Source organism: Ambystoma mexicanum, chromosome 6q (genome assembly GCF_040938575.1).
Source record: "Ambystoma mexicanum isolate Mex_15411 chromosome 6q, UKY_AmexF1_1, whole genome shotgun sequence".
Classification (NCBI taxonomy): domain Eukaryota; kingdom Metazoa; phylum Chordata; class Amphibia; order Caudata; family Ambystomatidae; genus Ambystoma; species Ambystoma mexicanum.
In genome coordinates, this window is record NC_090937.1 from 312,467,722 (window position 1) to 312,493,901 (window position 26,180).

At 45.3% G+C, this 26,180-nt stretch overlaps 1 long non-coding RNA gene and 1 pseudogene across 1 annotated transcript; one reads left to right on the forward strand and one right to left on the reverse strand.

The window, feature by feature from the left end:
- Window positions 1-1,180: 1,180 nt before the first annotated feature.
- Window positions 1,181-26,180, reverse strand: LOC138516009 (uncharacterized). Its single transcript, XR_011282200.1, has 2 exons — window positions 26,109-26,180; window positions 1,181-1,477 (listed from the first exon to the last, which is right to left on the reverse strand). It is a non-coding gene; the product is annotated as an uncharacterized lncRNA (long non-coding RNA).
- Window positions 7,011-7,882, forward strand: LOC138516008 (voltage-dependent anion-selective channel protein 2-like; annotated as a pseudogene).

Sequence of the window (26,180 nt, forward strand, 5' to 3'; positions counted from 1 at the left end):
CTGGAGGCTCGCACTTACACCCAACACGGCTCCGGCTGTGTAGCACGTACCTCTCCATGCACTTCATCTGTTGCTCACTGACGAGCACGGACACTCCAGCACCTTTCCCTTCTGCCCTTTCCTTGCTGCACTTGCACGTTCTGAATTACTCACAAGGCATAATAGGTGTGTCCTCTGTCTTTCCCCTCTCCTGTTGTGTATTCAATATGTGACGCCCCTTTGCTCCTGCCCTTGGCCTGTGGGCGCTTTGAAACTGTCTGTACTTGCTGTATAAGCGCCTAACAAGCAAACAATAAATTAAAATAAAAAATATTTCATCAGTATTTCAACTTGTGATACACCTGAAATACTGTTTTGCATCTTGGTGACAATTACACTGGTGGAATTACTGCTGATGCTAATTCCACCTGATGGTGGCAGTACTACTGCTGGGCTAATTCCACCAGCGGAATTAGTACCATCCTTTAATACGGTGGTGTGGTAAAAGTGGCGGTTACCACCACTTTTAGCGCATACTGCATACTTACTGTAACCGTATTCTTAGGTTATAAGCGCCTAGATACCACTGGGTTTTGTGCGCTATATAAATGTCAAAATAAATAAATACTACTTGCAGTGGGCCCCTATGCCCCTTTTGTGAAAGACAAAATGAGTGATTAGTTGCCATCCCAATCTAATGTACCCTGGTCTGTAGTTTGGACCTATAACATGGGGCGTTTTCAAATATTTTAGCTTTATATACTGCCTTAGTGGTCCTCATCACACAAAATTGCCCTCATCCAAGTTATGGCCAAGATGAATCCAAGGCCATAATTTGATGAAGGACGATTATCACAGGCACTAATAACTGCTCAGACACTCTTAAAAAGCTATTATCACCTTTTTATTGTCTCACACGTTGAAGGTGCTAATGTGCAGAGAGTTAGTCTGCCTCCCGTTCCATGCAGCCATCATCGAAGGGAAGCCAGTGCGGGTAGGAAAGCAATGTTTAAGGACACTGCAGTCTCTGCAAAAGGGAAAAAGTGTCGGGGGACCGCTGGCACACGTTCGTGCGATAACACACATACCCATCATTGTGCGTGCTTTCCCCATGGCAGATTCATACTATTTTCCTCTTGTGCTTGTTACCCCCCACCCCCAAAACAGGCCAGGACACGTAATTCGGACGCCACAAAGTATACATGTTAATAACACCTTTATTGCGTGCATCTACCACCTTTCCCCCCTTAAGCCATACTGGCACTCTTCCTGTCCCCTCCCTCTTTCCCCAAGCGTCCCAGCCACGTGGTCCAAGCAGGAGTGGAACCGCAGTCCCATTATAGGGCTGCCCTGACAACAGTGCTCTGGTCCTCTGGTGGTGCTGCTCTGCTCAGACACACAACCCCTCACAGATATTGCTCCCCTTTGGGGCTGATATACGCCATTGCTGGAGAGGAGATGGATGTTGTGTGCGCGAGGAGGACGGGCTTACAGTCACCTGCATGGGAGAAAGAGCACAGGGGTCAGACAGCAATAAACACAGAACACACATCACTGGGCTTCTTAGCGCTGTCCTATTTGCACTTATGTTGATGGATGGCCCTGTATTGTTACCGTTCGGTCAGCTCTCTCCATAGTTTTTTTTTGTTTTTTGAAAATGTTATTTTAGTTTAAAATATATACAAAATACTACACAATAAACAAACAGGTAATAGATACATCCAATATTGTATTGCAATAATACCATAAAACAGATATATTTCTTCTTAACCTCCTCCAAAGGCCAAAGTTCACATTTGCAATCAGTTATTTAGTATAATGTAAGGAATGTACCCCAAATCTTTTCAAACAATGCCATTTTCCTTTCTCTACGGTAAAGAACTCTTTCCATCTCTGCCAGATCATGCATTTCTTTAAGCCATTCTGCAATGTCCACAGAATCCGGCATCTTCCATCCTCTCAGAATTGTCTTTTTACCCACCATAGCGCTCCTGAAAATCCATTTTTTCTGACTAGTAGTCAGATCTTCCAACATCAAATCACTACCCAATATCAGAGTCTTGAAATCATATTGTAATCTTTCACCTATAACCTTCCCACAGATATTATGAAACTCCAACCAAAATCCTCTCACTCGTGTGCAATCTCATAACATATGTTTTAGTGTTCCGGATTCCTGTATATAAGCCCAGCAATCTGAGTTGTCAGTCATGCCTCTCCTTTGCAATATCTCTGGTGTCCAAAACACCCGGTTTTAGATCTTGATTTGTCTTGATCTCTCTGTTAACCCCAAGGACCACAGTTTGACATTTTCACACATACAAGACCATTCAAACTCATCAATCTCGCTTCCAATTCTCCTGCTCCATTCCCCTCTCAGTAAATCATTTCCTATGTATGTGGCTACAACCATTCCATACACACGGCTAGCTAATCCACCCTCTCCTGGTTTTGGAGTTCGTCTGAGCACTTCCAAATTCAATCCATCTTTAACTTCAACCTCCCCAATAGCTTTCTTAATTTTCCGATAGTCCGATCCACTAAAATTTGAAATATTAAAGGTAGATTGAATCTCATTCCCTGTCATCCAACGGCCATGCTTGTACAGTTCTCCAATCCATTGCACACTGCAGAGGAACCACTCATGCCAGAAAATTACCTTTCCCTCTATTTTTATTTTCGGATTCATCCAGATTGAGGCCCCTGGTTCTCTTAAAGCCTCAATACCAAGGTAACTATTCAGTTTTTCCCATGTGTTCCTTATAATTCTCGTTATAGGATCTTTTAGGCCACCTATTCTAGATACTGTCATCAGCATTGCTCTTGGAGTGAGTGGCCCATGGAAACTGGTTTCAGCAAGTACCCATTCATCTGGCACAGGTTCCAAAAAGTTGGCCAGGTATTGCGAAGAAAAAGCCAATTGCTATGCTCTAAAGTTTGGTACACCTAAACCCCCTTTTGACAATGGCAATTGTAATTTACATAGCTCCAAACGGGGTGGCTTTTGGTCCCACAGGAAGCTTTGAATTATCCTATCTAGTTCCAACCAGTATTTTTTCTCGATATCAAGAGGTATCATGCCTAAGACATAGTTTATCCTTGGGGCCGAAACCATTTTCAATGCATTCACCTTACCCCAAAGAGACAGGTGTAGTTGCCTCTACCTTTCAACGTCTAATGTAAATGTTGAACAAACCATATTCATATTCTCCTTAATAAAATCCTTAATCCCTGGCATTATCCATACTCCCAAATATAAGAGCTTACTAGCACACCAGTTAAATCCCAACTGTGTACCTAGACTTTTGTTGCAAATGTGTGTTAGGGGTAGGACCTCTGATTTTGCCCAGTTTATTTTGTACCCCGAACACCGGTTGAATTCCGACAAGACATTCATCAATTTTGGTAGAGATTGTTTAAAGTTACTCAGCACTAGGAACAGATCGTCGGCATATAGCCAAACTTTTTGCTGTAGACCCCAGCATCTTAGACCCTGTATTTCTGCATCTGACTGCAGAGCTATGGCCAAAGGCTCAATCACAATGACAAATAGTAACGGCAAAAGTGGTCACCCCTGTCTTGTGCCCCTCTCTAAATTGAAAGGTTCTGATCTCTGCCCATTCGTATTGACATCCGCAGTCGGGCAGGTGTAAAGCAATTTCACCCAGGACCTAAACTGGATGCCAAAACCCATTTTTTATAGGATCTTAAATAGAAATTCCCAATTGACCCGATCAAAAGCTTTTTCAACATCCAATGATAGGACCGCTGAATCTTCCTGACAATCTGTTGCTTTTGATATAGTGTGTAATAACTTCCTGATATTACTTGAAGTTTTCCTTTCCCTCACAAACCCTGATTGGTCCTGTTGTATCAGCTTTGGTAGCAATGATTCCAATCTCATTGCCAACATTTTGGCCAGAATTTTATTATCCACGTTGATTAAACTTATTGGCCTATAGCTTGATGCCAGATTTTCTCCTTGCCCTTTTTTAGCAGAACTGAAATCATAGCATGACTCGTGGTACTTGGCTCATAGCATGACTCGTGGTACTTGGCAACAAGCCTTTTGATAGAGAAGTGGTAAACATGCTCAACAGGCAGAACTTTGTAAAATTCCACCGGCAAACCATCGGGGCCAGGGGACTTACCGGTATTCAATCTAGCAATTGCTGTCCTGACCCCATCCAGTGTAATGTCTCTTTCAAGAAGTTTTGCATTAACCTCACAGACCTTTGTGATCTCCAAATTATTATAAAATCCACATCAGAACCATTAACATTTGCCTAATTTTTATAAAAATCTGCATAGAACGACTGAAAGACCTCATTTATTTCTTTTGGTTTAAAAGTGATCTTCCCATCATTACCTCTGACTGAAGTGATTGCAGGCTTGGATTCTCTTTTCCTTAATCTGAAGGCTAACCACCTATCACATTTCTCCCCTTCCTCAAAATAAGTACATTTTTGATTGAAATATCTCTTTTCCATACGTACCGTCAATAGAGTTTTTAATTCCTTTTTTAACCTCAATAGTTCTGGGATCATACCATTATATGCCTGGCCGACATCAACTTCTGAGAAATATCCTTAATTTTTTATTCTAGATCATGTTGTTTCCGTTCAAATATCTTTCTCTGCCCACTTGCCATGCCAATCAGAATACCTCTCATTGTACACTTAAATGCCTCCCACACCACATCCGCCACAACTTTCCCATTGCAATTTTCTTTCACAAAAAATTCCGATTCAGCCAAAGGTTTATCCATTATTTCCTTATTGTCCAACAATGTGGTGCTTAACCGCCAAGTAAACTGCTTTTTCAAAGCTGAGTCCCTCTTCAAGCGCATTATTACATACGCATGGTCTGTCAGCAGAATATTTCCAATTTCCCTCTTGTCACATAACTTTCACACATTTTCCCACTCGTGAACAGCATATCTAACCTAGAATGGACTGCATCCGCCCCAGAGTAAAAACTGTATTCCCTGCTCAATGGGTTCTCTGACCTCCAAACATCATTCAAGTTATGTTCTTCTAGTAAGTCCCTCAGAGATATTGATTGTGCATCTAACTTTTTGCTTTGCCTCAAAATGCTTCTGTCTAAACCTTGATCCAAAACTGTGTTAAAATCTCCACCTAATATAATATATCTACAACTCAGATTCTGTATAGATTGAGCGACCTTTCTAAAATATTTTCCATTATAAAACTGACGGAGCATAGACATTGCAAAGGATCACCTCCCTACCCTGAATATTAACCAGTAATGCAGTCATTCTTTCATCAATATCATTCACTTCTTTCAAGACATTCATTGGAGCATTCTTCCTAATCAATATCGCTACCCCTCGCAATCTCGTGTTGAATGACGAACCATACACCTTGCCAATCCAGCCTTTTTTCAAATTTTCTAATTCCCCATGTACAAGGTGCATCTCCTGAATGAAACAAACATCACTTTTTAAATCATTTAAATATGCATTATGTTCTTTCATTTGTGAATGTTGTTCAATCCATTTACATTCTACGTGACCACACATAGTTCTCCATTCATTTTTAATCCCTTATCCGACCCGTAGCTGTCAACAGACTCTATTCTGTAATAGTGATATTCAAATGTGAACTCCAACCCACAAGTTCTGAAATAGATGCAAAACACAAAAGCAACGTAAAAAAGAAACGAATGTAATACATTTTAAAACTGTCCAGCCCTGTACACCTCTCCCTAACTTTTAACCCCCATCCTAATCCAATAAATTACATTATATATTTAATCATTGGTGTTACTAAAAATAAAGATAATAGCCTCCTTAGCCCCAAGCAACCTTATGTATTTCACCTAACTTTATCTAGTAAATTAGCTATCATTCATCTAACCTCCATATATGCAACATTTAGTCTACCAGATCTCACCATTACATCACCAGCACTGCATCCAAATGCCATCTATAAGTCCCTTTAACTTAAAAGTATACTAACAGTACGATTCCTAAAACTTTACCTGAGAATAAGTCAAATGAAACACCCATATCCTAACCACCCTTTCCCGTCAACCTCTCGTTCAGCTGTTCTTTCTTGACATATATTGTGTGCTATAAACATTAATATTAATCATTCATGCAATAATAACATCTCCAGCTTCTCATATAGAACTACAGAAAGTGTTGACAAATGGTAATGTCCCTATGTACTACTAAACCTCTTTATGTGGTCATAATAAATTCTTATATTATCTATATTCAGCATCGGTAAATCAGGTTATATATATTGATTAATATCATATCATTTTCTCACTCAAATATCCTAAGTAACCTGGTAATTGTCCTGACAGCAAATTCCATATGAAAGCACATTGAGACTATCCATACCCCAATACTGATCCCCAAATACCCAATTTTCCTAATATCCTTTTCGTTAATTCTTAAAGTTGGCAGACAAATATAAATCAACAGTTATGTTCCAACCTGAAGGCACCCATTATCCAATTTGTACTTCAATTTAAAATATGCCATTATACAGAAACCAAAATCACCCGGTATATTCTAATACTCTATTTTGATACAATTATAAAGGAAACCGTGCAGGTGTATCAAACCTTGAATCAATCATTCCAGGATGATCTCACATAAGGGCTTTACACCAAAATAAATTCCAGCCAATATCATCATTTGTGACATTTAGAAAATGATAAAGCTGTGGACTCCTTTAATTGTCATTATTGTCATGTTTCAGTTTAGCTCAACCATGTCTCGTCGGGGTAGATGGAAAAGAACACTCAGTTCTCCCTTTTATGATGCAGCATCGTTGTGTCAAAGCAAGGGCGTTGCAGAGTTAACTTCCACTGGTTGGGTACATTTGCCAAATTTAAGACGGTAGATGAGCAGCAAAATATGGAAGTCACAAATACAAAAGCCCATGACATATGGTCTCTGCTCTGGCAGGTAGTATAATGAAGGTCATTGCAAATTTCATAGTAATCAATATACTAATTCCTGCTATGCTGAATCACTTACTATCATGAAGTTGGCCATAACGGTGTATTCTGAAGCGCTAAGCACTTTGCCCTCCAGCCGCCTGCACACAGTGTTGCCCAGTCCAAGATCAGGTACAATGGCTGTCCCACCAGTGACTGTCCTACCTTCTTATGCTGACCTTGGTACATCTGCCAAAGATATTATTATCAAAGGTTATAGCTTTGGGCTGGTGAACAGTTTGGAGACTAAATGCAAGTGGGCAGAGTATAGCCTGACCTTCACAGAGAAATGAAACACAGACAACACATTGGGCACTGAAATTACTATTGAGGACCAAGAGTGCCAAGGTGAAGACTGCCTACAAGCGAGAGCTTATGAACCTTGGCTGTAATGTGGATTTTGATTTTGCTGGTCCTGCAATCCATGGCTCTGCAGTTTTTGGCTATGAGGCTGGCTGTCTGGCTACCAAATGACCTTTGACTGTGCCAAATCCAAGCTCACCAAGAATAACCTTTCTGTTGGATATAAAACTGGTGACTTCTATCTGCACACCACTGTAAATGATGGGTCTGAGTTTGGGGGTTCTATTTACCAGAAAGTGATTGAACAGCTGGACACCACTGTGAACCTCGCATGGACGGCGGAAAACAACACCACTCGCTTTAGCATTGCAGTCAAGTACTAGCTGGACCCTTCAGTTTAGTTTAGTTTAGTTTATTATTTATATAGAGTGTCGCTTGGCCCTGGGGCATCCAGGTGCTTCAGCTTCCGTCTCTGCAAAAGTAAATAATTCCAGTCTGGTCTGAGTGGGCTACACCCAGTCCCTGAGGCCAGGTGTGAAGCTGACTCTCTCTGCACTTATAGATGGGAAAAAAACTACAATGCTGGCGGTCATAGGTGGGCCTGGGGCTTGACTTAGAGGCTTGAGTACACCTCTCCTGCACCACATGCTGGAAATTGAAATTGGCCTCAACGGTGCATTCTGAAGCGTTGACGCAGCATTTTCCACCCCCTTCTCCTGTGGATGGCTTCAGAACAAGCTGAACAATCAGTATTATATATATATATATAAACCCAAAGAGACCCCAAGACACAGACGCATCTGTCCACCACAGAACAACACCAACACCCCACCAAGGCCACGCACAAACCCCAGAACGCACGCAGACATCCAATGCCTACACGCATCCCGGAGCCCCCACACAGCCCCACCAAAGCATCAATGCCACTTGAAGTGGGAAAATGGGAGAATCCCTTCCCCCATTCTCATCCAAACCATGGCCTAGGACGTCATGGCCCAAGCACCCCCCACAAAAGGAATTCAACCCGCTCACTTCCACACCAGACGTCAAGATCCACTGTGGCCACGGCCCACACAGCCAGGGAGCCTGCCCATTAATGAAACCACGTGCGGAAACCTCAGGTGGAACTGACATCGACCTTATGGACCAACACGATTAGACAGTAACCACAAAACGCCATCATCATTAGAGATGCCATGACGACATAGCCAACAGAAAAGAACACATGTGCCAACATGCACATCGGTCACCCAAACACCAACTTACACGAAGGACATACTCAGTGCTATGACACAGAGGTCCGTATATACCCACGGACATGCATTGTTGTTATTTTCCACATAGGCCACCTACAGCACCGCAGAAACGCAAGATGCCTGAAGAGCTCATGTATATGCTTGCAGACGCTTTCTCGCCACTTAACACCATGAAGACGCCACCCTATATATCTACCAATGCGTATGACACTCTGTCGCCCCTAGCGACCCCCATATTATGGATTATTTACCGCCACCCAGAAACTAGGCCAAGGTAGGCCGCAAAGCAAGAGTCCCCAGGCAGAAGCCTCTCAGACAAAACTGCAAAGCGCTGATCACGCAGAACAAACCCCAATGAGAGCCCACAGCCAAGGCCGCGATGTTGCAATCTACATGCCGCGCTCCCTGCGCCAAGGTTACACTTGCCACTGCTAAATGCTCCTCAGAGCCGAAATCAAATGCTCATAATTCTGCTCCAGCCACGGTCTCACTACACGTGACCAAGCCGACCCGATACGATGCCAAGCCCATGGGACAGAAAAGCGCTGGGGTCTAAAGTCTGGGACACAGTCTGCAACAATAAAGTGACAAATTGGACACCTACAGCGATGGGAAAGACATGCACACTAGCTACTAGTCAGACCTGTCCATTGTCCGTCACTGACACATAGTCGCACATTGTTGCCAGCACCAGGTACACCGCGAGCTGGGAACAACGATGGTCCCAGGCTTGGGAGCTCGCGGATGAACCAATCAGAGTAAGAGGGGATCATCATGACGCCACTAAAGTCTAGCCAATAACCAAGTGTCCCCTTGTAACAAATTTGTTATAGCAATTTTTAGGGATGGCCCAAGCGTACCACGTGACCCTTCCTCACCAAATAAAAATCTTTCCTATAGGTAACTATACTGATCTTACCACTCGGGGAGCCAACCCAAAGTGGCGCTAGGTTTTGGGGATAGTTTTCCCAGGTGACGCATGTAGTGCATCATACAACTGTAAAAAGGGCCTGCGAGCCCACTAACGATGAGAGCCTCCCGGATGCATATGGTCTAAGAGTTTGTCCCTGCTTGTTTCTGTCATAAACAGCAGTACAAACCTTTCTCTTGTGTGTGCCTCATACTCCTTTTGGGAAGCGGGAGGAGTTGGGGCCTCCCCAGCCCCAGAGGTCCGCGGACGGCCCTGCCAGCCCCCGGGAAATCACCCCGACAAGTTGGAGGAACTGCTGAGATCTGTTTGAGATCTGCTTAAATTAAGGGCAACCACGACAAGACTGCTTGCGCTAAGGTGGCCCGGCAGCACTACCCCCTCTGCCGTTGCCCCCTTTTGAGGACTACAGGACCATCGCGGAACTGCGAGATGACCGGATATCGCAATCTGGATATTGGCCGTCGGGAGACGACTTGAGAAGTATCCCGCCCGCAGTTGACGAGTATCCAGACGTGGTCCATACGAGGGGAGGCGGTGAGCTGATTGGGAGGGGTGCCCCAGGCGAGCGGCACCGGCGAGCAAGGACTTGATGTGAGCATGGCACACACAACCAGCAATGTAATGTTGTGCGGGAGGGGGGAGGAATTGTAAAGAGTGTGGTGGGCGGTTGTTACAGTGTGTTGAAAAAGATTTTGATTAGTAAGCGGCGATAGATGTGTGAGGTGTAGTGGGACAGGCACGAGGGCCGTCCCCTATAGCGTCACAGAGCGGATTGGGTGGGGCTTTGAGCACCCACGTATGACTGGCGGATCGCGCTGATTGGTCTAGATCACGGACACCTGTATGAGGGAGGTGTGGCTTCCTATGAATTGACGTTGTAGATCAATGAATAGATGAGAATCCCTTCTAATTGAGTGTTGAAGCTTGGTGGGTAGATGATGTATTCCCACAGGTGGTAGCTCGATTGTTTCCCAAGTGCGGAAAATAATTGGCTGGTTAAGCTCCCCTAGAGCGGGGGCATATCACACGCGAGGCGACACAGCGTGCGCAGACCAATTGTAATAGTTAATTGGTTGTTGAATACTCCACTCCAGACACGGTGGGAAGACAGCTGTGGGGTTGTACTGGAGGGCGGAGCGACCTCTGAACGGGCACATTGAGATTCAGAGCTCACCCTCCGGCACCTTAAAACGAGATAGCTGCACCTTGAAGAGGATGGGGTGCAGGATTCTCTTACTCCGCCACCAATCAATAAGTTCAATTCAATGGTTTGGCAAAGGGAAGTCTGTTTAATGACAAGTACACAAAACGGGGAAACAAATGGGAATCAGCAGTGTTGTGATCGCCTGTCTTGCTTCAACTTCCAAATTCTTCATTCAGACAGCAATAGTTATACCCAAAATTCGTCATCATTGACGTGTAATACTCATAAGTTTGTCATGCAATTCTATTGGTTGGAAAAGGTTACTTAAGTATAGGTGCTATATCTGTATATGGTAACAGAGTTTAAGGATTGGATTACTCTTATCGGGTGGGCGTCTACGCCCATCCCTCTACATCACTCGTGATAGATGTCACTACAATTATGACGTCTTATTGGTTATACTAGCTATAGGACCCAAGATTATTTGGTCCATTTTGATTTGGTGGGTTACACCCCTAGAAGTAAATCTCTACTTTAATTAGCAGCATGCAGAATAGACACCCAGGTGCCTTGTGCCCCAAGATTCACCCTGCCTCCCTTCCATCAATCAGTACTTTAGGGCTATGTGTCAATTAGTTGGCTGAGGATGGCCTCGAAACTGTAGCTTCTTATCAGGAAAAGTTATGGCATCCTCGTGTTCTGGGTGACATCAGACGTTGGTACCTCTTCGCCCTTGGCTTGTCACGTGTCTGTCCACCGTGAATCTGCTTCATTCTCCTTCTTTTTGTGTATTTGTTTCTTCCGTAGCCTCGCCACCTGCCTGGGGCCTCCTTATCTCGACCTTCACTGGCTGTCTGCTATGCTCTGAAGTTTCAATTCTCTGAAGTTGGCGCTCTCCTCCCTTCCTTAGGTTGACCTCGAATTCCCAGGCATGGGCTACTTCTCGCTGGGTTTCGTTTCCGCTCTTCCCTTCTGGCTTTAGCTGGAATATGAATCTTGGCCTATTTTACCCCTTGCGGCCTGGGCTTAATTTCGCTTTACAAAATGGAGCCGCACTTATATAATGTGCTACCGTGAGGTAGATATATAGTTGGCGCTTGCCGCTCTATTCTTATAGTAAGCATTGCAAGCAGTGCCATTCTCTTAGCTTCTTGCGTTCCAAACCTATTTACAGACATTTTAGTCAGTTACGTGTGTTCATCTCACTTCATAGTTACGTTTCTTTATATTAACATCTTTTCTCTTACACGTCCATTACATCATTATTCTTTCCATTTCGTCCTTGTGCGTAATCTTTCGATTGTTGTTCATGATCATGTTATCCTTTTCGTTTGTCATTTATGTGCATCTGTACGACTGTCCAGGCTCTTATGTCGTCACCATTTACCCTCCATTAGGACTCTTTGGGTCTCTTTGGGGACAGTTTGTAAGTAGTCTTCATTTCGTGTCAGCTGCTGGTACGGTTGTCTCAGTGAGTACCGAGCTGCCCATGGTTGTCTGGTTATAGGCACTTCGACCGGTATTGCATTTCTGATGGGCACTGGGCAGAGGCCTATAATTGCTCTCTGTTGGTTCCTTTGCTCCTCGTACGTCACATATCTCGGCGAGTATGTCCCTGGTACCTCGAAATGGAGGGCTGGGGTGCAGGCCATGTCTGGGACCTCCTCTACAGGGTTAACGGGGAATAAAAGTGTAGAAAGACATCACACGTTCATTGGTTCTGTAATTGTACGTACCGGTAATATCTTGGAGGTTTGTGACGTCACCCATAGGGCTTGTATAGGACACAACAATCATCTCATTTTCATCCAGAGGTGATCGAGACTAGGAAACGTGGCAAGGGAGGGACGATGGGGGAGAGGCAACCGCGCACGGAGAACACCGGCCCGCGCTTGACAAGGGGGTTGCACCAGAAGGCGTTGCGACAGGTGGGAGGGGATAAGGAAGTATAAAACTGCGCATGCAGTGAGGACAGGGGAGGATGAGGAGCTAAGTTGAGGTTGTGCCAAGTACCGGTGGCACAGGAAAGTGGGGCAGCTCAAAAGCATGCCACACAGGTCACGCAGCCGCAAGGGGCTTCGTGTGCCAGGGCCGAAGGGGGCCATAATTGAACATCGGAAAAGAAGGACAGTAAAATCACTGTAATAAAAAGATTGCTTTCCTTTACAGCGGACAGTCGGAAGTCCCCAATTTACGGGGCCAGGTAAAAGGGTGATATTGAAAAGAGTAAAATTGTAACATGTCCACATACTATGGGATAGGGGCGGGAGCGGGATTAGGGCTCAGAGTAAGCACTTTAACCACACCACTTCAACATATCTTCGCAACACTAACACCGCACAGAGAGAAAATAGTAAGGTATAGCATTGAGTGGACACAAAGAACGGACAACAAGCTAAGGGTATCCTGGCCGCCCAACGGCAGCTTTGATATGTGTATGCAGCACTCTCTGCTGGCATATCTACACAATACATACAAGGGGAAGAAGCTAGCGAGACATTTAGACATTTTCGATCTCTGGAAGATGTTCCAGGGGTGTGCCCTAGGAGCACCAAGGATGTCCACAATGCTGGGGGTAAAAGAAGAAAAAAAGGTAAAGGAGGAGAAAGAGGTAAAGGAGGAGAAGGTGAAAGGAGGGGGCGGGGGTACAGCGCCATAAAACTTACCCAGTACTGAAGAAAGTGAGGAAGAGTTAGAAGGATTGTTCGCAGTTTCAGAGGTAAAGAAGGAAGGTGCAGAGGAAACACTGATAGCTAAAGAAGTGAAGGAGGAAGGGGGGTTGTATCCAGTAACAGAGCTTAGAGAAACTGCCCTATCACAACTAACGGCCGCTGAGGGATATTCCAACCCTGCATATAGCCCACCACCATAACCGCCAACAGATAGCTACCAAAAGGGGGTGGGGGTGAGGAGCACAGCAGAAACAAAACAAAAACAGGCAAGCACGGGGGGCGGACAACGGGTCCTGGGAGATTTAGCAAACGTAGGACCAGACGAATGGATAGCAGCACAGGTGCTTCTGAAGCTCTGAGGGACTCTAACAGGGGAAGAGGAAGAAGCAGTGAGACAAGTAAGGAAGAGATGGACTACTTACAGACAGGGCACTGGGTAAGTAAAAAGGAGGAAGGACAAATGTCACAGGACGAGGAAGAGATGTTGGAGGAAAGACTGGCAGAATTAAGGGAAGTACGGAGCGCACTGATCAGACAGTTCGAGCAGGAAGCGCGGGAAAGGAAGAAAAGAAAGCAAATAAGGAAGAGAAGGTGAGAGTGAAGGAACAAGAGGAGGAAAAAAAGAAAAAAGGAAGAAGCGTGCATAAGGACGATAGCGGAAAGAGTGGCACGCATGGAACAACGGGAGATGAGAAGGAAGGAGGAGGAGCCAGAAGATAATGACAGGGAAATGGGACTGTCGAAAAAGAAAACTTTATCAGAAAGCGCATGGAAATATGAAGAGGGGAAGGTTATAGAAAGCATAATGAAAAGGGAGGACGGAATATGGGGGAGCAAGGAAGAGGAGGAAAAGATATTAGGAAATGTGAGCGACGCGGTAATGGATGAACTTTGCAGAGCACAAGCAGAAATAGGTGGTGAGGTAGTAAGGAAAAAGAATGAAGAAAGAGGAGAGAGGCGGGAGGTACATGGGGCAAAAAAAGTATACGCGTCAGGATAAGGAAGTTGCGACAACATCAACACAAGGGGCCGCGGAGAAGGGAGGTGAATACACGGACATAGACTTAATAGATCTAAAGACAGTTACAGTGGGGAGGGAAACGCACAGACTGGGGATTGACATTTCCAGATGTATTCTGCTGCAAGGAATAGGAAGGATCGTGCGGAGGGTGAGGTGATGGAAATAGGGAAGGTCTAGGCAAATCATACATAACATGCACTGACTGCAGGTCATCTTGGGAATGTGGGACACGGGGAGAGCAAAACACAGAAGGAATGAAAAATAGGCAAATGAACAGAAAAACACCACGACCACTGACACCACCTGCACTACACACACCATATGTTAACAGACTTAGGGACCTCCCGGGGCGCAGACTGGAAGAGCGAGTTGACATACACAGGATGGGGCAGGAAGGTAACAGAAGGGGGAACAAGAACATAGGAAGTGATAGAGTAACATACTGTAATATTGACAGCATTGAAGAGTTATCTAATATGGAACAAGACGGCGAATACACTGACATATCCCCACACAGACAGACGCAGGGGGAGATGCGGGAGTACAATTTAATGTCACTCCTAGAGAGAGGGGTATCTAGACCACAATATGTCCCATGGAAACATGCAGACAAAGAAAATATCAAATGCAGACTTCCATCTCTGAGTAGAGGAGCTGGGAAGTGGATATATGAAATGGAAAAACACACTGTGGGACAAAGATTAGCGTTGAGTAATGTGGAGGGGTTGCTAATTTCAATACTGGGGGATGCTGCAGATGATTTTTGGAAGAGGGCGGGATTCCCAGGGGTAACAATAAGTGACACGTCACATGATGGAGCGCCATTTGCTAACTATAGGCACGCGCTATGGCAGGCATTGAGGGTCCAATACCCAGACACCTCAGACATAGGAGCAATAACGTCACGCAAGATGCGTGAGAATGAAGATCCTATTGGAGAAGTGGCGCCTGGAAACGCTGGGACCGTGGGACAAAACACTAGCAATTTTTATCATATACTGATACAAGGGCTACCGGAACAAGTGCAGAGACAATTAAAGAAACTAGTGGGAATGGAAGCTAAGGCATGGGCAGAGATACAGCTGCTAATTGTGCACCACTGCAAGATGTGGCAAGAAAAGATGAAACAAAAGGAGGAAGATAGAAAGGCAGAGGAAGCAAAGTTGGTTCAAAAGAAACAATCCAAATATGCCATGGAGGGCGCACTTATAACAGCCCCCACCCAGGTCACAGTAACGCAAGACACCACACAACAACAGACAGCACCACTACAGCAAGCACAAATAACGACACAGCAGATGCCACCACCACCACCATAAACAGCACAGATGGAAGGGGGTTATATGCAAATGGGAAATGGGTACTCAAACAACTACAGGGGTAGGGGTGGACACATGAGAGGGAGAGGATTAGGCCCAGCTGTGCCACAACAAGGGGGAGGGTTCTGGGGTTACAATCAGTATGGACAGCAGGGGTATTCAGACAACACGGGGGGATACCCATGGCAAGCACGAGAGCCACAAACATGCTGGATATGTGGACTGGTAGGACACATGTCACGCACTTGCAGAATGAGACCGGCACAGGCAGCTTGGGGAGAACAAGGACAGCAGGGGCATAACGGGGAACAACAATTCTACCAACAACAGCAGCCACAACAGGGGGCGGGAACACTACCACACCAACAAGCACCACTGCAACCACAGCTACAACTTCAAACATGCACACAACAACAACCACAATTACAACACCTACCACACCAACAGGCGGTTACAACCCAACAACAACAGGTCCAAACAGTGCAGCAGCTTACACAAATACAGGACAACGCAATATCATCCACTGACACACCTATACAACAGACACAGCTTGGGAGGGTGACAATATTGGGTCATAACCCTTACACAGGGAGCGGACTGTCACTATACTCACAATAGGACAGCCCACAGATGTCTTTGATGTGTCCCATCCTATCAGTAACACCTAACCCTGCGGAGGAACCACGCATACAGGTGGCGATAGGTGACAAAACATTTTCCTTCCTAGTTGACACAGGGGCCATCAGGTCCTGTATTAGGAAGGGAAAGTTCAACTTGTCAGGCGAAGCTATACACACTCAAGGATTTTCTGGGGCTCGAGGGTTGGTTCCCTTCACTGATAACATCTCCTTATCTGTTGGAAATCACAATATGTCTCTCCTACTGGTATACTCAAAGCAATCACCAGTAAACATACTAGGGAGAGACATCATGAGCAGGCTGAACATGATCATCTCCTTTACTGAATAGTATGCTCCACACCAGGCATTAGCATGCTCACAGCACGCCACATCCTGCAGGCTTATTGTGGCAAAACAGTGGCCAGGGCAGAACCAGTAGATGGAGACATCTTTTAATATGGAACAGACATGGCAATAGCATGGCTACCAGGAATTGAGGGCAACATTTGGAGGAGACCAGCAGCTTACCTTTTCAGACCCAAAACACCAGCTAGTGAAAAGGAAGGGGCCATGATATCAGTGAACATTGAGAGTATTGTGGCAGCCACAGACTACATTGCAGTTCATGCCCAGGATAGGGAGGGGAGGGCATGGAGAGCAGTAATAGCGCTAGCTGAAGGATGCCAACTAACACAGGTATCAGATGAAGAGCTTTTCTCGGATGATAACGGAGATGGGGAGATGGTGTTTGAGATGAGTGTCGACATTTGGTTGAGAGTGACATACAAAGAAGTAGCACAAAAGATGGCAATGGCACTAGAGGCACCTGCCCCTACTGAAGTGCCATTTTATGAGGATGATTTAGCAGCAATATCAGCATATCTATGGACCACTAGTCCATATGATGTAGGTTGCATAAAAAGCATTGGAGGAGTAAAGATAACGTTGAAAAAAGGGGCAATCCTGCCTAGGGTAAAGCAGTACCCACTGTCCAAAGAGGCAGATGAGGGGATTTATGAAACAATAACTGCCCTAGTGAATAGAGGAATACTGGTACCATCAGAGTCCCCATGCAATACTGCAGTGTATCCTGTGCGTAAGGCAATGGGAGTGTCCTGGCATTTCATCCAACATTTAAGACCCCTCAACCACATTGTAGAAGCAGAATACCCTATAGCGGCTAACCCAGCCACTATACTGTTTGGAATACAAGCAGAGGCATCACGATTCACTGTGATTGACCTCAAAAACGCCTTCTTCTCAATACTTCTACACCCTGACTCACAAGCCCTAACAAGTTTCACATACCGCAATACAAAATGGAAACACAGAAGACTACCACAAGGGTACTGCGAGTCACCATCCATCTTTAACATAGTGATACAAATGGACTTGGGAAACAGACTTGGAAAGTACGGTGCTGCAGTATGTAGATGACATCATCTTCTGCAGCACCACAGAGGAGAAGTGCAGGAATGATTCTATACAAATGCTCACAGTGTTAGCCGAGAAAGGGTACAAGGTAGACAAGGAGAAATTGCAGTACTGCCAAGAACAAGTGCTCTACATAGGCCAGCTCATTTCACAAAAAGGAAGAAACATTGCACCACAAAGGGCACAAGCAATAACAAACACACCACAGCCACAGACAGTGAGAGAATTGCAGCAATTTTTGGGCCTATGCAAATACTGCAGGGCATGGGTTTTCGACTACAGTTCATACATAGGACCACTGCTTGAGGCCCTCAGAGAAGCACAGAGGGGGAGAGGAAGTTGGGATGGACAAGAGAAATGACAGAGGCTTTCAATGAATTGAAACATGCCATCTCAACTGCACCAGTACTAGCCACACCAAACTATGAAGAACAATTCTACATATTCTCACATTGTGATACTCCAGTGATGAAAGCGATACTGACACAAAAAACAAGCATGGGACACAAACCAGTAGCATTTTACAGTGGACATTTGGATCCTGTAATGATGGGTCACTTCCCGTGCGAACAGAGCCTAGCCGCAGCAGCATTTGCGGTAGAAGAATCATCATCAATAACAATGGGGTGCCCCACCACACTGTACGTGGAACACACTCTTTTTGCAATATTGAATAAACCAAAATCCACATTGACCACTCAAAGGGCAACAGGTTATGAAATAATACTGTCCATACCTGAATTGAAAATTGTGAGGTGTAGTAACGTAAACCCAGCACGGTTTATAGCAGAGGTAGTGGAAGATGGCAATTATGCTCATGACTGCACACAGGCCATCGAAATTTACTCAAGCACAAGGAAGGTTGAGGAAAATGCCCTAGAGGGGGGAGAGATAATGTACATAGATGGGTCCTCAACAATTGACCAGAGTGATGGGGTGAGAAGAACAGGCGCAGCAGTGGTACGACTGAGGGACGATTGGACTTACGTTCCAGTGAAATGCCTCCAGCTACCACAACACTATTCAGCACAAGCAGCAGAGCTAGTAGCACTGATTTTAGCCCTCCAAGAGAGCAATGACAAAAGGGTCACAATATATTCTGACAGCGCATACATCACATCAACAGTGCACTCAGGATTAATAAAATGGCAATGAAGAGGGTTCAGAAGAGCAGACGGCACTACGGTGCAGCATGCTCTACTACTTGCTGAACTAATTGAAGTAATTGAGGACCCTAAAGAAGTAGCTCTAGTTAAATGTCAGGCCCACACAAATGGGGATGATCCAATATCAAAAGGTAATGAAACAGCAGACGCACATGCTAAACATGCTGCATACTTTGGCGAGACATGGACCCTCCCAGAAAAACAAAAAGATAAGGGGGGGCAAGACAGATGTTGATGAAGGATGGGTACACACACATCCCTGAAATACAAATAATGGAGCTACAGGCAGCGGCACCTATGGCAGAAAAGGAACTATGGGTCAAAAGAGGATGCACAAAGTCCCCCACCGACGCATTATGGTGACAGAATAATACAGGCAAATTAGTGATGCCCCTGGCCCTATTGAAAACAGCTTTGGCCCAACTACACCACCCCACACACACATGAAAAGAAGTGATTGCAGCACGACTAAAGGAAGGATGGTTCTGTCCCTAGCTAAATTCACATGTTGCAAACTTCATTAGCATTTGTCTCACCTGCCAGCAATTTACGGCTGGTCACACGCTGCAATCAAAGGTACTATACCCTGGCCTGAAGGACCTTTCCTGCACCTACACATTGACTACGTTGACATGATCAATGTATGTCAAGGGAACAGATACATGATTGTAGTAGTATGCCCATTTTTTAGCTGGATCGAGGCCGGGCCATGCTCCCATGCAGACGCCTTCAAAGCAGTGAAGTTTCTGGTAAGGGAGGTGTTCCCGAGGTGGGGAGTATGTGAAGTGCTGCGGTCTGATAATGGCCCACACTTTGCCAACGAAATGTTCCAACACATAACTGCTCTCTTGGGATTAAAGCGTTGGTTGCATGTGCAGATCATCCACAAGCAAATGACGTCTGCAAACGCCCTAACGGCCTCCTAAAAGAAGAGATAGCAAAAATTGAGCAAACAACCAAAAAGAGTTGGCTTTACTGCCTGCCCTTGGCCTTGTTTGAATTGAGAAATAGGACAGGGGCGGACCACCACATCACACCCCACAGGGTGGTGACCGGACGCCAAATGCACTTTCCACTCACATCGCCATCAAGAACAACAACAGATTGCCATGCTACACACAATGGGCCTCATTACGAGTCCGGTGGTAACCGTGGTGGTAAAACCGCCTGGTTACCGCCAGACTCGTATTACCATCCACCTCTGTGATTCCCGGAATTACCAGGGCATTACAACCCCGGTTTTCCAGGAATCACGGAGGCGGAATGGTGTTAATCCCCATTCCCATAGAGTCCTACGGGACTCAATGGGAATGGGGATCATGGAAACACCAGCAGCATCTCGTAATGCTGCCGGTGTTTCCTCGTCCGCCTGCCGGGAACATCACCTCCCACCTGCAGGAGTCGGGCTCAGGCAGTCCGGAAACAACAGTGGCGGCGGGTTTACCGCCGCCTTTATTTCCGGACCGCCTGATTTGTAATGAGGCCCAATGTCTTTGGTGAAGAAATGTATGAACATGTCTCTTCCCTGGTTACTAGTGTCGCTTTTATCTCTCAACAGATTGAATGGAAACGGGGCGGGTCGAAGAACAATCAACAAGGAGAAATAGCAAACGAAGAACAGGAACAAACTGCACAGTGGACAGTAAAAGAGGGGGACCAGGTCCTCCTAAGGAACTTAAACAGGAGATGAAACAGCCCACAGTTCACTGGGCCCCATGAGGTGGACAAAATAGCTCCTAGAGCTATTAAAATAAAGGGAAAAAACGTATGGATGCACATCTACGACATCAAGCCCTACAAAGCACAGACCCCCCTCACATCAATGAAAGGGCCAACGCATCAGCAACGACAACGGATGACAACGACACAGCCCAGACACCAAACCCCCCAAAGGACATAATCGACCAACCACCCAGAGCCCACCCTATGGTCACGAGATCCCAGATAAAGTAAACCCTGCCCCAGCCACCACCTAATAAAGAACATTGTCCAACGATCTGCAGCATACACCACACTGTGCAGACACGTGCATGCTCTCTTCTTTTTTGTCTCGCACATGCAGGTACCGCGCAGTACTGTTGTATATGTAATATGAAGAAAAAGACAATATACATCACTAACGCATACGTCATTGCCCAGGGGTAAATGCTTCCCGCGGACGACAACACCCCAGAAGCATTGTTGCACCAATTTTTTTACATTATAAAAAGACCAAAACACTTAAAGAAAAGAAGAATATGTGTGTATTATAACATGTTCCTTTTGATAACAGTTCAAACTTTTCCACATCTCCATGCAGCATTACCCGCCCTAAGAGATAGGACGGTAAGGAGAGCGTGGGAACAACTTTTTGCCTGGGCAATGAACGATTACTTGATAGGGAGGGCTTGACTAGAAGATACTAACAAAATAACACATATTTTGAGAGATTTTTAGGCGGGCAGCTATATCATCTAAAAGTAAAGTGGCTGCAGGACCACAGCAGAGGTAAGAAAGGTATGCTAGTGGTATTAGCAATTGTAATAAAGATGTTCGGGATATTTTGTACCACTGGTCTGATTACTGCCACTGTCTGGCAGGCATACTATGCTTCCTATGTTATGGCATCACCCTCTACTAACACCTCCCCTACCATGGCTGTAAGGAGTACGGCGTCAGGTGGTACAAGTAGTACGAAAGACAACATAAAGAGAGATAAACGTAGTGTGTCTATTGATACACATGGGGTAGATACATACCTTACAGAGTCTGCACACGTCTCAAACAACATGTGATACAAGCACATGTCCAAAATTGGTAAAGGCACAACTAAGGACAGCTGCTATGTGTGCTCATTGATCCCATACCATACGCCATGAGCGCATCAAGAACATTTGTGACAATTGAGGTACCTGCAACATCAGTGGAGTGCCCGATATACTTGGCCTTGTTCCAAACACGAGGGCGATTTCAAGGAAGAAAAGCAACACTAAGATGGAAATCAAGGTCCACGTACCCCTATGAAGACAACTTTATCAAAACACTACCAATGTATGACAACTACTGGCAGCTGACGCAAGACCTCCATTACATGACGGATGGACCCGGCAAAGAAGACACAAAAGAGGTTACACTGAACTACCTACCATGCGAATGGCACACAAAAGACATTGCTGGTGAACCAGGATGCTGGGAAAGACACTAATATTAATATATGGCAAGGTATACACTAAAGAAGGGTGGGTGGACGGAGTTGTAGGAATTGAAATGGTGACTTTCGCGAAGTCATTGGTGATGACAGTTCAAGAAGAGAATGACAAATGTTACAATGAATGGACAAGGAGTGCAACAGTAGTCACGTGGCTAGATAAGGACGAAGAACCAATAACAATACTTCCACTTACAGCGCCAACACTGTGTTATCAGCATGACGGAGAAGTTGATGTTTGAAGAAATGATGATTGCAAAAGAAAAATAAAGATTCCTAAGGTGGGTGCTGGAACAGCAGTTCTGATGGATCACTATTGGGCCTGCGGAGCAAAGGCATACCACAGCTTGCCACCGTCGTGGAATGGAGTATGCACCATGGCACACATCAACGTACCGTCCTTGGTAGTACCGCAAAAACACGTCAACCTGGAAAACTTCCCTAAAATGGATGAAGGGAATAAAAGGAAGAAAAGGTCAGTGAAGATAGGAGGAAGCAAGCAACGGAACGATACGACCAGCCTGTCCAGATTGAAAAGACAAGGAGAACCACTGACGGGGAACTACCTGTGGGGAAGGTCAGAAACAGCTCTGAGTGACATCCCACCAGCACATAGACTGTTTAGCAGAGTGGCAATGTTTTTTTCCACCATAATACATCCAGGGAAGCAAGCATATGCAAATCCGAAGTGGCTCCAGATTACCAGATGGGAGCTAATGATGACGATCAACTCCACCATTAATGGATTTAACGCGATAAAAGAAGAACTGAGGGCAATACGGATGGTGCACTTCAGAACAGGTATGTGCTGGACCTCCTGACAGCAATGGAAGGAGGTGTTTGCGCTAAAATTGGGAGCTCATGTTGCACATTTATTCCTGCAAACGATGAGGACAACGGCACGCTTTCTGAGACAGTATCACAGCTGGCCAAGATGCCCGCCAAAATGGAAGAAGAAGCAAAGGGAGTGAAGAAGGACGGTAGCTGGTTCTCATACATTTGGTCATGATGGCATCTTGGCTCTCAGATGGTCTTAAGATTGTAACAGGGTGCATAATTTTAGGAATGGCCGTCCTGATGGGAATTAAGGTATGGAAGATAAGATCAAAGCGTACTACAGAAGAAATGATCGAAATGATCGGCATGCACGCCCTAATGCCAGCTGAAGACGACAAACACACAGACATCATTATAAAGGAATGTTAACGGTTACGCCAGCAGATAATAGAAGCAGATTTGTAACCACCATCAATTAAAGTAGTGAACCCAAGGAACCCAAAGAGTTAGGTTGGAAAGTGGGTTTATTGCAAACCCGGTGGTGGATGCATCTATATGCACTGGTCATTTGAATATCACGTGAATCAGTATGGACACTTGGCAGGAATAACAAAGGTCTGGCGAGTACGCAGAGACAAGAGAGTGGATAATTTTGTGGTCGACAAGTCAACCAGAGGGGGGACTGAAGAGGGAAAATAGGAGTTTCCCTTCCCCCCATTCTCATCCAAACCATGGCCTAGGACGTCACGGCCCAAGCAGCCCCTGCGAGAGGAATTCAATCCGCTCACTTCCGCACCAGACATCAACCTCCACTGTGGCCATGCCCCACACGGCCAGGGAGCCTGCCCGTTAATGAAACCACATGCGGGAACCTCAGGTGGAATTGACATCGACCTTATGGACCAACTTGATTAGACAGTAACCACAAAATGCCATTATCGTTAGAGATGCCTTGACGACATAGCCAACAGAAAAGAACACACCTGCCACCATGCACATCGGTCACCCACACACCAACCTACACGAAGAACATACTCAGTGCTATGACACAGAGGACCGTATATACCCACGGAAATGCATTGTTGTTATTTTCCACACAGGCCACCTACAGCACCGCAGAAACTCAAGATGCCTGAAGAGCTCATGTATTTGCTTGCAGACGATTTCTCGCCGCTTAACACCATGAAGACGCCACCCTACATATCTACTAATGCATATGACACTCTGTCGCCCCTCGAGACCCCCATATTATGGATTATGTACTGCCACCCCGAAGCTAGGCCAAGGTAGGCCGCAAAGCAAGAGTCCCCAAGCAAAAGCCTCTCATACAAAACGGCAAAGCGCTGATCACACAGAATGAGCCCCAACGAGAGCCCACAGCCAAGGCTGCGATGTTGCAATCTACATGCCGCGCTCCCCGCGCCAAGGTTACACATGCCACTGCTAAACTCTCCTCAGAGCCGAAATACAAATCAAATGCTCATAATTCTGCTCCAGCCACGGTCTCACCACACGTGACCAAGCCGACCCGATACGATGCGAAGCCTACGGGACAGAAAAGCGCTGGGGTCTCAAGTCTGGGACACAGTCTGCAACAATAAAGTGACGAATTGGACACCTACAGCGATGGGAAAGACATGCACACTAGCCACTAGTCAGACCTGTCCATTGTCCATCACTGACACATAGTCGCACATTGTTGCCAGCACCATGTACACCGCAAGCTGGGAACAATGATGGTCCCTGATTTGGGGGCTCTCAGATGAACCAATCAGAGTACGAGGTGTGCATCATGACGCCACTATAGCCTATAACACATGATTAACAGAAGTTTTTAAGTGATAAAGAGTTATTCCTACATCTATGTCCCTTTTCAATAGCTTGTTTTGCCCTGTGTAACTAATCTACATATGTAGCTGTCACGCAAGCCCTAGCGATTGTTGATGTGCCGGCTACAAATGGTATGTAGAGTACTTTTCCCTTTCCTCTCTCACTACTTTCCTATGCTAAAAAGGTAAAGTGCACATCCACTGGTGGTCGGTTTTTCACTTTAATATTCCCGCCACCAGTGTGTGTGTGTCTTATCAGTAAAAGTAAATTCGACAAAATCAAAAAACAATAAAAAAATCAGATTGAAGTGTCCCACTTGCAATTGCTAGGTGGGATATTTCGATGCTTACTTTTTATTTATATATTGATTCAAGCCCTTTTATCAAAAGTATAGTGGGTCTTGGAGTCGGGGTCATCAGCCCACAACTACTTATTGAAAAGTCAACAGGTTTCAGCGGTTCTGGTCAATGGCCGCTTTCTTCAGCACAAGTGAGATCTTGCTGTATTCTGCGTAAGATCCATGATTGCTTTACAATTCTCCCATGTGGGGATGCCTTAAGGAAATCTTCGGGTTTCCAGACGGGCATGTTGGATACAATTCCAGGCCCTATAGGGTAAAAATACAGATGGGGCATCATCAGTCTCACAGTGCTTAATTGGACAGGTAACTGGTTTTTTTGATTTTTTTGAGAGACGCTTCCCCTTACCTTTAATGACCTATATCCCATTATTTACGACACTTGTCAAGGGTCAGGTATTATCGTTGTATCCTGGTATGTGGTGTTTTCCACGGTCTCACTCAAGTGAATATTTATGAATACATTAATAGAGAAGGGTCCTTGTAATCATGCAACTATTTCCCTTAATTGTGTGGTATATAGGTATCAACAGACCACTTTACCCATAGCTCTCAACCATTTGGGTCGCGAAGGCGGGTGAAAACACCCGATTTTAGTTTTGGCGGGTGAGTCGCCCATTGAAATGAATGGGCGTGCTGGAGGATTGGCGGGTGAGTCAGCTGTTTACAAGGCGGGTGACACCCGCCAAAAGCGTGAGAGTTGAGAGCTATGCTTTACCTTGATGTGTAGTTCTTGTGACTTATCCACATTGTGGGATTGTCTTCTTCGGTGGGTATCTGGTGGTCCAAAAAGGCAAATCCCAATATGGGAATGTCAGAGATGTATGCAATAATACACAAACACATCTGTTTGTTTCTCCTATTTGTATCCTTTCCTTGTTGTCTATAGGCAATGTATAAATCTGGCCTGCTATGGCCATTCAGTCACACAATTTATAAAGGGTGCTGCACTTGGTGCGCATTATAATTGTGGCAAGAGATTTAAAATACAGTGACAGAAAACGTTCTGCACTGTTACATAATGGGCAGGATCTAGTGGCTTCTTGGGCTGTTAAACCATTCAAATATCTACTGGATATGTATTATTCAGGGCAGTAAACCCAAAATCACAATGGGGAGCCTTCCGGGTTGCTTACCTCAGATTGCACTGCTGCCACGTGTATTTTCTTAATTTCGGTCGCGGGCGCCATCTTGAAAATGGTGTTTAT